Source organism: Monodon monoceros, unplaced genomic scaffold (assembly GCF_005190385.1).
Source record: "Monodon monoceros isolate NGI ecotype Baffin Bay Population unplaced genomic scaffold, NGI_Narwhal_1 Super_Scaffold_9, whole genome shotgun sequence".
Lineage (NCBI taxonomy): Eukaryota > Metazoa > Chordata > Mammalia > Artiodactyla > Monodontidae > Monodon > Monodon monoceros.
In genome coordinates this window covers 32,197,928-32,212,062 of record NW_021703786.1, presented here as the reverse complement: position 1 = coordinate 32,212,062, position 14,135 = coordinate 32,197,928, and the positions used below count along the sequence as shown (strand labels likewise).

At 47.9% G+C, this 14,135-nt stretch overlaps 1 protein-coding gene and 1 non-coding gene across 5 annotated transcripts in view; both read right to left on the bottom strand.

The window, feature by feature from the left end:
• The window catches only part of SLC39A11 (solute carrier family 39 member 11), a 431,705-nt gene that overhangs the window by 257,500 nt on the left and 160,070 nt on the right, over positions 1–14,135 (bottom strand). The gene's annotated exons all lie outside the window — the stretch shown is intronic.
• On the bottom strand, positions 8,928–9,000 carry TRNAA-UGC. Its single transcript has one exon. It is a non-coding gene; the product is annotated as a tRNA-Ala (tRNA).

The window sequence follows — 14,135 nt, the reverse complement described above, 5'->3', positions numbered from 1 at the left end:
GTTTGCATAAAGGAGCTGAAATCCGACTCAAGGACACAGAAATCCAAGTTCTGCCTGCAACCTGCGGGGACTTGAGTGTCCTTCTAGGATGAGAATAAAGACATTTATACGAGTTTCGCAGGACGCCTCGCATGCGATAAGCCCTCAGTTAATATTAGCTGTACCATCATCGACATCCTCGTTATTACACGCAATACTATTGCTGGGACTGTCTTAGCAGTGGAGACACAAGGAAGGGGAAAAGATGGACTCGCTATAGTTTGTCAATCACTCAGACCTAAGCGAGTGGATAAAAGTGTATCCCAAGCAGAACAGAAAGAGACGTTTTATGATTATCAGCCACTGCTTTCTCCTTACGCCGTGGCTGCCAACCACCGTGGGCTGTCACCACAGGAAAGTGGGCGGTGAGAACCAGTGGGCAGAAGGGGGTGGAGGAAAGGGCCCGGAGCCGCCCCGGTTTGGCCATTACCTTATAGATTGCTCCCCTCCACCCCAACCCCGACCCTTCCGTTTGACAGATTCATTCTGTGGTCTCCCCGTCCAATCATAAGCCTAATATTTACCCAGAGAAAGCAGTATCTGTGTGCGTTGCCATCGAAAATCCAATAAGTATGAAGAAGAAAAGAAGCTGCCTGCGTATGAGGCATGAGGGCAAACACAGCCAGCTCTTTAAAGAGTCATTGTGGTAATCAATACCCTCTCCCATTTCCATTCAGGGGCCCTGGGGCAACCAAGACTTAATAATTATTTTCCATCGTTACAGCCCTCAGAGAAGCTTAAAGAGGAAAGGTCATTGTTTCGAAGTTTGTTCTCCTCTATTTGCCAAACACAGATTATTTCCTGGGGTCCGTGGGGCTCCCTTCCCAGACTGTATCAACCAAAGACAGCCGCACTGGGCCCTCTGGAGCTGACTTCAGAAACAGAATATGGTTCCACCCGTGGAAATCGCTTTAGTCATCACAGTCAGCCTCCTGGCCTCCTGCCCCGGCCGCCTCTGCCAGGGTGAGGTTTTGGACAGACCTCTCATTGGACATTTTTTTTCCTTTGTCCAGAACTCAAAAAAATAAATACCAAATTCTGTGGTAGGTCAGGCAGGAAGGAAGGGGATGCTGTGGGTTGCTGGACACCGTGACCAGCTCCTTCAATCTGATTCTTTTCTCTCCAGCAACCACAGAGACTTCCAGCCAAGCCCTCGTGCCCACCAAGGATACCTCCAGGCCTTCTTCTGCTTGTCCTTTTTATTTAGGGAATTTGAGCTCACGGTAAAATAGAAAAATTATGGAATTTCTCTTTTCCTTGAACAGAAGTCAGTTCAAATAACTAGTTAAGATTAGGTTGGAAGAAGCATAAAACCCTACTGCAGTGCCTCAAACACATAAAGGGTTTATCTGTCTCACTCAGCAAGAAGGCCAGGGTACAGTGGATCCAACATTGCCAGGAGGAACCATGCTCCTTCTGGCTTCCCGCCCTGTCACCCTCAGGGATGGTGCAGCATCCCCGGGTGCTTCTCATTGGTCCATGAAGGAGAAGGGGTCAGGAGAAGATAAGAAGGAAAGCCGTCCCTTAAGATTTCTCTGCCAACCCTATCACGTGGGTCTAGCTGCAAGGGAGGCTGCCAGACTGAGGATTCGTGGCTGGCACATCACTAGATCAAACAAATTTGGGGTTCCATCAGAAAGGAAGAAGGAGTGAGTGGAGACAAGCAGACCTCACTTTATTGCGCTTCGCAGGTATTGCATTGCTGCGCCATTGCTGGCTTGAAGGTGGGAATGGCCACGTGAGAAGGAATGTAGGTGGCCTTGAGGGGCTGAGAGAGGCCCCGGGCTAACAGCCAGCAAGGGAACGGAGACCCCACTCCTACAACCCAGCTGAGTTCTGCCAGCAGGAACGAGCTTGGAAGGGCATCCAAGCTCCAGATGACGATGCCACCAGCCAACATCTTGAGTTTAGCCTGTGAGATCCCAGCAGACGACCCAGCCACGTCAGCCCAGGCTTCTGACCTACAGAACTCTGGGTGCTGTTGAAAGCCACTCAGTGCGTGGTAATTTGTTACAGAGCAAGAGAAAGCCAACACAGCAGGGAAGAGCAAGCGGTGTGGCCCAGGGGCCTGGTCCATGCAGACCAGGCTCATACTGTACATCACTGAGGCCGTGGGACAACGGCCCCTGGCCCTGGTGAGGTACGCCTGTAACAAGATTTAGATTTACCACCTGCAAAAGCATTGGAGAATGGGAGGAAGCCAAGAGCAGCTCCCTGCGCAGAGAGAGGGGCTCAGCAGGGTAGGTGGAGACTCCCCACAGGGTGCCAGCCCCTCATATAATAGTCACAAACAAAAGAGCTCAACAGAAACCCTCACACAGCAACAATGAGTGTGGGGAGGTGAGATGAGAGTCGCACTAGTGGTGAGATCCAAAGGGCAACAGCTCCCAGAGTAAACAAATGCCTTCATTCAACAAAGCAGTAAAGTGGCTGAGACGGCTGGGAAAGCACCAGCAGCGAGCCAGCTGCCTTGGAGATGGAAGGTACCCAGGAAATCGACTCTATCAGCATCCGTTCCCAGGGGCCTCTCACCCACACAGCTGTGGGAATGAGAACCAGCTGTGAGTCACCGGACCACCAGGGAAAAGGTGACACAGCGCCAGTCCCCAAAGTTCTCCACCATCATTGGCTTCCTAGCTGGCTGTTGGGAGCCATGGGGGCCAGCCTGCAGGCAGAACTAGGGAGCCAGAGAGCCCAGCTGCCCCCAGCTTCCGGGCCGGGCCGCCATCTGTAAACCCTAGGATAGCACTCACCTTACCTGCCCCTGGGGGTTTCCTTCCTTCCTTCCCTCAGCAGATATTTCCTGAGCATTTACCGATGTCACCCCCTGTGCTGGGTGCTGGCGACCCAGCTGGGACCAAGCCTGACAGTTCCTGTCCTCAACAAGCCTACATTCTGGTTGGGGAGACACTTGGTCACGAAGCAAAACACACTCTGCTGTAGAGCAGAAATCAACACAACATTGTAAATCGACTACACGTCAATTAAATTTTTTAAAAGTTTTTAAATTAAAAAAAAAAACAGAAGCAAAACACAAACTGCAAAAATAAAAAAAGCAGAAGAAGCAGCAAAACACAAACACACAGAAACAAACTGGGGAGTGAAGGATGGTGACAAGCTGTAGGAAGGGCATGAACTGGGAGAACCATGCATGTCACCGGGAGGTCGGGGAGGAGAGACTTGCACTGAGGCAGCCGCGCGCAGAGCTGCTCAAAGCCTAGCAGACAGGGAGCAGCGGGCACAAAGCCCCACAGGAGGGACAGGGCTTGGCGAGCTCCAGGTGACCCAGGCAGAAGCCAGAGGCCACGGTTTGACCTTTTCCTTAGTTCTAAGTGCAAAGGAAAGTTGTCAAAGGGTTCTGAGCAGGGAGGCAGCATGCTGCGATGTATGTGCCAGTGGCGGGTGGGGGGGACCTGCGGGGAGGCTCCTGCAGAGGGAATTCCAGGCAAGAGCCCATGATGGATTAGGACGTCAGCGGTGGAGATGCAATGGATTCCAGAGACCTTTCGAGAAAAGAGCCAATAGCACTCCTCTGTTGAGAATGAAACGAAATGACAGGTCTTTATTCTCATCACACGCTCACTGCAGGCCGACTCTGGATACGGCGATGCCCCCAGCCCCTTCCAAGAGGCGTCCATCGAGCCAGAAACTTAACAAATAAAGACGAATCCGTGGCACCGATAATCCGCTAAGGGAGTGTTGAGGGAGAGGAGCGTGGGCCCCATGTGAGATCACGTCGGGTCAGGGAAAACCCCATCTGTCCCTAGCTGGTACTTGAGAAGCAGCAAGACAGAACGTTCTAGGAAAGGAGACTGGGAAGGCGTGGAAACATCCAATGCTGGAAATCATTCTGGAACCATCTGTGTCCTCCCTACTCAGTTGACTGCAAAGAGGCCATTCAACGGGGCTCCCCTCCAATCCCACCTACAACGTCAGACCTAAACAAATCGTGCCTAGAGCAGGTGGCGTGCCAGGAAACAGAGACCTCAGGCCAAGCGGCTGGCAGATTCTCAAACCAGAGCTGTTGCCACCCAAGGTGCGGGAGGCGCGCCGAGGCAGAGCCGCTCGCCAGCCTCCTGTGACCTGCCCTCTCCCCCCGGGCCCAGATCCACTGACTGGCACACCTGTGGTCCAGGTGGGACAGCAGCCCTGCTCTATCCCCAGCCAACCTGGTCTGTTAGGATCGTGACATCCATCTCTGCATCTGTAACTCCCTCCACCAGAAGCTGTTCCAGGATGCTGGCAGGCATCCCGCCTGTCCTGGGAAAACCCAGCAGAATCAGACCCAGCTCCTGCCCAAGTCCAAGCATGTCCAGCATGTGTAAACTCCCAATGCCACGGCCCCACAACTCATGGGCCCTGGACCTTTTGGGGTATTAACAGTGGACTGAACTGGCCTAAATTTCTCACATTCCTTTAGACACCGTGGCTCAGATAGCTCAACCCTTTTGGGGAGTTTTGTGTAAAGCCCGTACACACCTACCCTCCCCACCTTCCTGCCACTTCTAGCGTCCTTCCTGGGCCACCCCCAGCCTATTCCTCTGAAGTTCCAGAGTGACTGACAGCTCAGCCAAAGCATAATGAGTGACAGCAGCATAACTGCTCCTGGAAGATCTCGATTAAACCCTCTAAAGCTTTTAGAGTCGCACGTCTTGGTCTTTAACCGGTACACCCAAAGCACACAGGGATCTTGTTACACCCCGATTCTGATTCAGTGGCACAGGGTCAGGGCTCCAGGTTCTGTACTTCTACCAAGCTCCAGGTAATGCTGATGTGTAGGTCATGGACCACACCTTGAGTGGGAAGGTCTCAGATGAGACTGGAGTATCGCAGACACAGTCCTTTCACAATCCTCACCCAGCAGCTTTAACATCTCCCAGACTACTTTCTAATACAGTTCCACAGACAGGACGTGGAAATACACATCACAAGTTGAGACGAAGGCACCGACTGTGATGAAGCATCTTGTACTCACAAATACCTAAATGCACGGGAGAAATGAGGGTTAGAGCACCAGAGATGAGCCCTACTGAACTTCTGGCTAAAATACTTCAGTAGTCCTTGTTCTTTCGCTATCCCATTACTGCCATCCAATAAGTTCCTAAAGCAAAGGAATAATGACACTCGACCTTGAATGGTGATGCTTACAACCAGCTCTGAGAGATGGAATTAGTGCTTCCTGGCGAGGATGGAGTGGGATCCACAATGCACACCACTGGGCTGCTTCCTTAGTTTCCTTGCAAAACCTCGGAAGGAATGGAAAGCTAAAACATGGTGGGCCTGCAAGGAGGCCCCAGGCTTTCCTTGGAGTGATCACTGCAGTGGGGTTCACCAAAGGGAAACACTCAAGTCACTGAAACACGAGTCAACATCCACAGAGCCGACCTGAAGAACCCACCAGGCAACACAGCTGAGTCAACAACAAACCGCACCAGCAGGAGAGCTCGGAGAGCCTGGGGACACCCCTCAGAAGAACAGTCACTCAACTCAACTGCCTTCCTTGCGGGTACAGAGGAACTGGGAACGGGAACAGTCCACTTGTCAAAATGTTTCCACCCCTAAGTAGATGCACGGCCAGAAGACACGCTAGGAGCTGAAGCCCCTTTTCTGTCCAGCTGAATCACGGCTCCTCCCACCTAAGTGAACTCCCAGCCAAAGTGCAGCCAGAACCCTGCAGTAGAGCCAGCGCCAGCCAGGGCACCTGGAGGGAACAGGTGCTCCACCCTGGAGCAAAGAGTCAGCAAACGCTACCGAGGAGACCTGGAGAAATCAGGAAAGAGGTGTCAATGAGCCAGTGGCCGCTTCCCACTGCAGGGTCACAAGCATCTTTTGGTAGTTAAGGAGGAGGAAGCATGCAGATGTAAGGGAAGGCCATGCTCTACCATGAAACAAAGTCCAGATTCTCTGAGGCTTGGCACCTGAAGGGGAATCTTCAGGCAGAGAAAGTGCTCTGGGGGCGCCTCACTCTTCGGCATCCTTGACCTTGATGGCGCCACACAGAGAAAAGTGGAAAGTGAGGAAAAGGGTGGAGGCAAAACGCCTGTGAGGTTGTGCCGACCCTCTGGGGATGGACTGTAGCTGCCTCACTTGTCGTGTGAAAGGATGAAGGTCCCACGATCCTGGGAGTGAACCTGCACTTTGCATTTCCTTGTTATCCTCCCTCCATCGTTAACAAAGCCTCTAAAAACGTCAGCCTATCTCAGCAAAGAAGGGTCAGGCATTTGGGTCCATACTTTCATGTTAAAGGGGGAGTGATACTAGTCAAAGTGAAGATGGAGGAAAGACTTGGACCTCATTAGGTGCCTGCCGTGGAGTCATCCTCCAATCTAAAACCTCAGGCTCTTGAGTTTTCCTTAAACAAGAAGGCAGTTATTTTTGCTAAGAGAGTCTCACTTAAGATAATAATAGTTATTATAAGCTGAAATGTCAGGCACTGAGATTATTGCTTTACATGGATATTTTCATTTAACTCTCTCAAACGATCCTATGGGGCAAAAGTGATTTTTTTGTCCTCATTTTACCAATGAGGACACTAAGACTTGGAGAGCTGAATGAACTTTCTTAAGGATACACACACGGTAAATCCTGGAGGAGCTGGGAAATAAAAGCCAGGCGATCTGACTCCAGAGTTCTGCTCTCACGATCACCACCCATGCCACTTCCCACCACCCAAGAGGCCATAAATACCAGGACTATGGTATTTATGGCTCCAACAGTAACTTTGAGGTAACAGGAAAAGGGATGGAGAGGCAGGTGTACAGACCATAAAGAAAAGAAGGTCACCAGCTTGGTCAGGAGCCCTCTGAGCAGGGTCCACCTAGGAATCCCTAGAGTTTCCCAGCAACAGCCATCCCAAGACTTTTTAGACTCTCGCTGAGCTGGCTTCCTGGTTGGCCTTTGAGGTACGGAGCATGGCTCTCTCTCCTTGACTTGCAAGTACAATAATGCCCTAGACTCAGGCTTCTGTAGTGTCACCTCCCTGAAGCTCTGAGACCCACCATCTCAGGAGCCCGCCATCACTAGAGGAACCTTCACTAAGCAAACCACTTTCTGCCTACAATGGGCATCTAACAACCCCTTTTTGGCTTACTTTCCCATTCCAGTTGCCATCTGGTGAGTTTTTGCCCAAGGAGACCAAGAATTCAACAAACAAACAAAAGAGTCAGGGACTCCAAAAGCGATTATGCCATTGCCCCTTTGATACTCAAGCCCAGGATAAGCCAAAGAAAATCATATCAAATAGCTGATTTACTTGCTTTAAACATATTCACTCCAGCTCAAGGAGGCTTTAGTCTGGTTAGCATTTGAGATACTTCTGCACGCTTGGTTTCTTCTCTGCAAAGGCTCTGCTGAGTTTGCTAAAAGCCATTTAAGTCTCCAATGGATACTTCCTAAGCTATGTTTCCCAGCTGGCAAAATGCCCTCTGTCCCTCAAGTGACTGCTTCCCTATTTGGGAACCTGGGGCTGTTAACTTACTCTGAAGAGCTCTCTGACTGCAAGCCTGATGTCTAGGGAACATCACAAAGTTTTTAGGTCACCTGCCTTATAAGAAAAAGCCATTCATTGAAGCCAAGTAGGATTCTAGAATCCATTTCTCACCTCTGCTTTGTCTCACTCCTTCGTCTCGTTTTAAGAGAAAAATAAAAGAACTACCTTACTCAATATTGTTCAAAAGTAGAATACACCATTTTGCGAAATAATAGGTTTCTGGCTCATAGAATCATCGCAAAACAGAGGGCACCATGACCACCTGTTAGACAAACTGAAGCCAAGATTTCCATACTGCGTGGACTGTCTGCCCGGAGGCCACCAGGTCCCTTCACCTTTAGGTCCTGTCCCTGTGGTTCATACGGTCACCCCATGGATTCCCTCCCCACCCAGGACACTTTAACAGCAGCTGCAATGCTCCTTTTGCTGGTACGCTAGACTCTCATTCATCCAAGCTTCTGCAAAGCCAGCCCTACGAGGTGAACACGAAATTATCCCCACTGTCCTGAAAACACAGGATTAGAGCTTTGGAAGTCAGACAGAATGGGCTCCAATGCACAGCTTCACCGTTTTTGTTTTTGTTTTTTTTTTAGTCATTTAGCCTTGGGTACATTATTTAACTACTCCAAGTTTGGGTTTCACCAACCATAAAATGGAGCAAATATTGCCTATGGTTCTAAAGTTTCAATAAAATCACCTGTGCATTGTGTGGCTCAGGATGCCTGGCTGTGAAGGGCATCCAGTGAACATACACTTTCTCTGCTCTGCTCCCCTGAGCACCCCGTCTCTCTGCCCCTGCCTATTCTGTAGGTTGATCTTGGACAAAACGACGGATCCAGAGAGATCTGAGTCACAGAAGCTTACTTCACAACGGAGGCTGGACACATTTTGACAAGTCCACATCCAGCCTCCAACTTCACGACTTAACTCTTCACAGCAGATGCTCCAAACCTTCTCTTCTCCTCCTTAGCTTCCAATCAATAGTCAAATATCCGCCAAACAGCTAGTCTTCTGAAATCGTCAAACTTGAAGTTGTAGGGACATCCCTGGCGGTGCAGTGGGTAAGACTCCGCAATCCCGATGCAGGGGGCCTGGGTCTGATCCCTGGTCAGGGAACCAGATCCCACATGCATGCCGTAGCTAGGAGTCCACATGCTGCAACTAAAAGATCCCGCGTGCCGCAACTAAGACCCAGCGCAGCCTAAATAAATAAATAAATAAATACTTCTTACAAAGACGCCCAAACACAAGCACACTTCTGTGTGATACACACGACCCCATCTCCCTCCGCTTTGTCTGAGATCCTGAACTGCCCTCCTGCCTTTAAGTGCACGGGTTTTGTTTGTTTGTTTCGTTTTATTTGTTTCTTGGCCACACCAAGTGGCTGGCGGGATCTTAGTTCCCTGACCAGGGATTGAACCTGGGCCCCCGGCAGTGCAAGCACCGCGCCCTAACCACTGGACCACCAGGGAAGTCCCAAAAGGCATGGTTTTTGTCTCCTCCAAGAGTCTGTACAGTTCTTGAGGACATGGACCACCCTTTCTCCACCAAGCCTGGAACAGCGCTGGGTTCAGTTATTGCTTAAACAAGGCAGGAAACATAAGCTAGAGCTGAAAGGGCCCAACTTATGATGGAAGATAAACCCATAGGAGAGATGGCTTTACGGCCAAACAGCTATAAAACCCCCAGAGAGCATGACGACAGAAACATTAGAATTCCCATAAGAGCTGCTCAAATATAAAGCCAATCTTACTCTTTTTTTTTTTGTAAAAAAAAAACAAGTCTTGTGTTAACAAACTTCCCCACATCTGCCCCAATTTCAGTGTTAAATATTTTGAATTATCTGGGCTATTTTCCAGAATTTCATTGTATCCGTAGGCTTTTTGCTGTTCCCAGTCAGGCAGCCCCATCACTCAGATTGGGGAGAAAAGGAAACCAAAATTAATGATAAAGATGTTATTGTATATACATAAGTCAGAGAATCATCTAAAGAACAATAACTGTGGGGCTTCCCTGGTGGCACAGTGGTTGAGAGTCCGCCTGCCGATGCAGGGGACACGGGTTCGTGCCCTGGTCCGGGAAGATCCCACATGCCGCGGAGTGGCTGGGCCCGTGAGCCATGGCCGCTGAGCCTGCACATCCGGAGCCTGTGCTCTGCAACGGGAGACGCCACAACAGTGAGAGGCCCGCGTACCGCAAAAAAAAAAAAAAAAAAAAAAACAATAACTGTCAATAAGAGTACTCACTTTGGCAGTTCAGTACAAATAGTTTGGAAAAATCAATAATTTTCCTACGCAAAAACAACAGCCAGATAGAATATACTATGAAAGAAAAGATCCCATTTACAACAGAAACTAAAGGAAATGCAATACCCAGGAATACACTCAAAGAGAAATATGAAAAATCCTGATGAAGAAAACTGAAAATGCTACCGAGAGACATAATCCATGACTTGAATAAGTGGAGTTGCGTACCTTGTCCTCAGATGGGAAGTCTCACCACCCTAAATCTGTCACTTCTGCCTAAATGAATCTATAAATATGAAACAAACCCCATAAAAATACCTACAAGATGTTACTGAAACCAGAAAGTTGATTCTAAAGTTTGCATGGAGAATCAGTCTATAAGAATAACCAAGAGGGACCTCCCTGATGGTGCAGTGGTTAAGAATCCACCTGCCAATGCAGGGGACACGGTTTCGATCTCTGGTCCAGGAAGATCTCACATGCCGTGGAGCAACTAAGCCCGTGTGCCACAACTACTGAGCCTACTCTCTGGAGCCCGCGAGCCACAACTACTGAGCCCACGTGCCACAACTACTGAAGCCCGCGCGCTTAGAGCCCACGCTCTGCAACAAGAGAAGCCACTGCAATGAGAAGCCCACACACCGCAACGAAGAGTAGCCCCCGCTCACTCCAACTAGAGAAAGCCCGCGCGCAGCAATGAAGACCCAACACAGCCAAAAAATTAATTGATTTTTTTTAAGAAAGAAAAAAGAATAACCAAGAAACTTTTGAAAAAGAAAAGTAATACGGGGGGGGGGGAACTAACAGACAATAAAACAAAATTCCAATCACTGAAACAGTATAGACACGACTAGATAGACCACAAAAGGTTAAAGCAGCACTGTACAATAAAAATATAGTGTGAGCCACAAATGCAATGCGGTGAAATCAATCTCAGTAATACATTTTATGTTACCCAATACATCCAAAATATTAGCACCCTAACATGTTGGCAATAAAAAATTACTAATGAGATATTTTATATATATGCATATATATGTGTGTGTGTGTGCGTATATATATATTTAGTAAATCTTCCAAATCTGGTGTGTAAGTGGTGTGTGTAAAATTTTACATTCACAGCACATCTCAGCTTGGGCTAGCCACATTTCATATGCCGAACAGCTACATATGGCTAATGGCTGACACGTTATTCACCTTAGGACTAAAAAAATCCAGAAATAAAAAATAAATCCTTTCTCTAACTTAGTGAATAATATAGTTGGCATTTCATACCAATGGAGAAAAGATGTATTATTCAATGTTATGTATTAGGACTTCCAGGAGCCATCTGGAAATACATGGATCCTAATCTCTACCTCACTTCTTATACCAAAATGGATTCCAGATGGATCAAATGTTTAAATGGACATAATGGAAACAAAGGCATAGAAAAAATAGTATTTTGAATCATCTTGGAATGAGGAAGACTTTACTAAGTAAGACTCAAGAAAAATTATTAAGTTCAAATAAGTACAAATTAAATGAAAATCTACATAGAAGCACCATGAAGTTGTAAGTGACAAGCTGAGAAAATAACTGTGATAATATGACAGATAATTTCCTCAGTATAAAAGCAACTCCAAAACCAACAACACAATAGAAAAATAATAGAAAGATACAGACGATACACAGAAAGGGAAATATAAATGGCTTTGAAACATATGGAAAGATGCCCAAGCTGACTTATAAGAAGAGAATGGCCCAAAAGACTCCACAAAATAACATTCTGTCTATCCCTATTGATATAAAAAAAAAAAGAAATCCAAAAGTTTGCTAAAACCCCACAGTGTTGAGGGTGTCCTTCTCAGACATGGCTGGTTAAAGTGTGAATTGGGGGCTTCCCTGGCGGCACAGTGTTTGAGAGTCCGCCTGCCGATGCAGGGGACGCGGGTTCGTGCCCCGGTCCGGGAAGATCCCACATGCCACGGAGCGGCTGGGCCCGTGAGCCATGGCCGCTGAACCTGTGCGTCTGGAGCCTGTGCTCCGCAACGGGAGAGGCCACGACAGTGAGAGGCCCACGTACCGGAAAAAAAAAAAAAAACAGTGTGAATTGGTACAAGCTCTACAGAGGGCAACTGGGCAATTTCTATAAAAATGGAAAATTCACAAATCCTACTCTTAGGAATTTCTACTAAAGACATGTTCACATGGACCCAACTGTACACGGTAGATATTCTCCCTTCTGACGTGACACAAACCGGTCATTAGTTAATTTTAATGGTGGACAAAGGGATGAATCTCCCTTCCCCAAATAATTTTAATTTCAAGCAAATAAATGTGCATTAACTTGCCCGTCCTACGACGTTAACACAGAAGCCATATCAGTGCATCTAGGTCAACTGATCAAGTCTGGCTTCACCTACATTGCAAAAACCATACCCATAATATTTCATTTACAATCTTCAGATGTGGCTTCTTTAAAGTGGTGTAAGGACTTAAAGATGTGGGAAGAAATCTGAAAACAGAAGCGTTCTCAATTTTTCTGATTCGTTGCCCCATCTTTGACAGCTGTCTCTGCTATGCCTTATTTGACAGAAATTTGGTGATTCAACACTAGCAAATCTATTCAAAGTGGTTGACTGAACTTTCATCCAAACTCCTTTTCCTTTTTCACCCTCATATTTCATCAATCTGTGTAATATTTGGTTACATCAAATGATTGCAACAAATACAACTGGCATAAACAGCTGCATTTAACAACTGACTCTGGGGGAGCTGAAGACAGGGCAGGATCTCACCAGCTGGTATTCAAAGCGTTACAGGTAACAAACACAGAGTGCCTGTTAAGCAAGCAACTCCATTAAGTCAAGTTCAACAACAATAAAAAATGTCTACTTAATGGACCAGGATAGTCACTGCACCACTGTTTATAAGAGTAAAGCATGTGAATCAGCCTAAATGTCCCTCAACAGGGGACTGGTTTTAAAAGTTACAGGGCCTCCATTTGATGCAATACTATGCAGTAGTTAAAAAAAACAAGACCAAAACCCAAAAAACCTAGATGGCTCATTTAGATGTGCTGATATAGAACCCTTCTCTAAGAGTTGATGAAATCAGGGCGTAAAGCAGTTTCGACACCTTTATACTTGGGTGTTAAGAGAGACATAGGGCACTTTGGCCTCTGGGGAAATGAAATAGGTAACAGGTAGACAGGAGTGAGAGAGAGACTCACTTTTCACTGAGCATCCTTTCTGTACCTTTTGACTGGTGAGCCATGGGCATACAGTTTTATTTTTTTCAAACAAGAGCCAGGGTACTCTCCACCCCGTCTCAGTAAAGATTCCCAATAGTGGGAAAGAAGACATGACATAGGGAAGGCTGAGACGTGGCAGGTCACTGAGAAAAAAGAGCCCTGTGGCCTGCCCCCACTGCTGGGCCCGAACTCCCAGATGGATTTGGGAATCAAAGAGCAGATCTCCAGACCCTCGTTCCCGGGTGGAGCTCGGGGCAGGCAGCACGCTCCAGAGAGGGGGCAGCTGCGGGTGTCCAGGCAGAGAACTCGAGACAGCCTCACTGTTTTCTTTTGACCCAACGTGGCCCTGGAATAGTGGAATATAATCCTGGGAGCCTCAAAGCCACGCTGAGATGGGGGAACTGGGGGCAAGCCTAATAAGTTTCCACCATCCAGGTTGGGGAGCACAGCGAAAACCAGCCTTTGCACCCATGCCTCCCCCATGGAGAAGAACGGCCTTGGAGAGGTCCACAAAGCAGAAGAACAAACCCAGCCACCCCCAATCCCACGACAGGCAGAGAGGCAGCCTAGACACCTGAAGACACTTGGTACTGCATATGGGCCAAATCTGGCCCACGGCCCATTTTTTGTAAATAAAGTTTTATTGAAACCCAGCCATGCCCATTCATTTATGTATTGCCTAGGGCTGTTCTCACACTACAGTGGTGGAACTGAGTAGTCACCACAGGGACCATATGGCCCACAAAGCTGAAAATATTTACCATCTGGCCCTTTACAGGAAAAAAACATTGCTGACCCCTGGTCCAGGGAACACAGAATAACTCAGCAATGACCATGGGGGCCAAAGAGGACCTAGATCAGATACCTGTGGTCCTCAGCCCCTGAAACGATGTGCCAGGCTGGGGAGTGGGGAGGAGGGTGGGGAAAAACTCTAAATTCACAAGGACTGAGTTTTTGCCATCCCAAGAGAATGAGAGCTTGGAGAGAGATATTAGGTACATGGGGTTTGTGGACCGAGAAACACTCTCATGGCCCTTACAGGGCTGCAGTTAACATGTAATCTGATCCCCAAGAAAGTGGTTTCATGTTGGATAAGGCCAACATAAACCAGGACTTTGATGAGGAC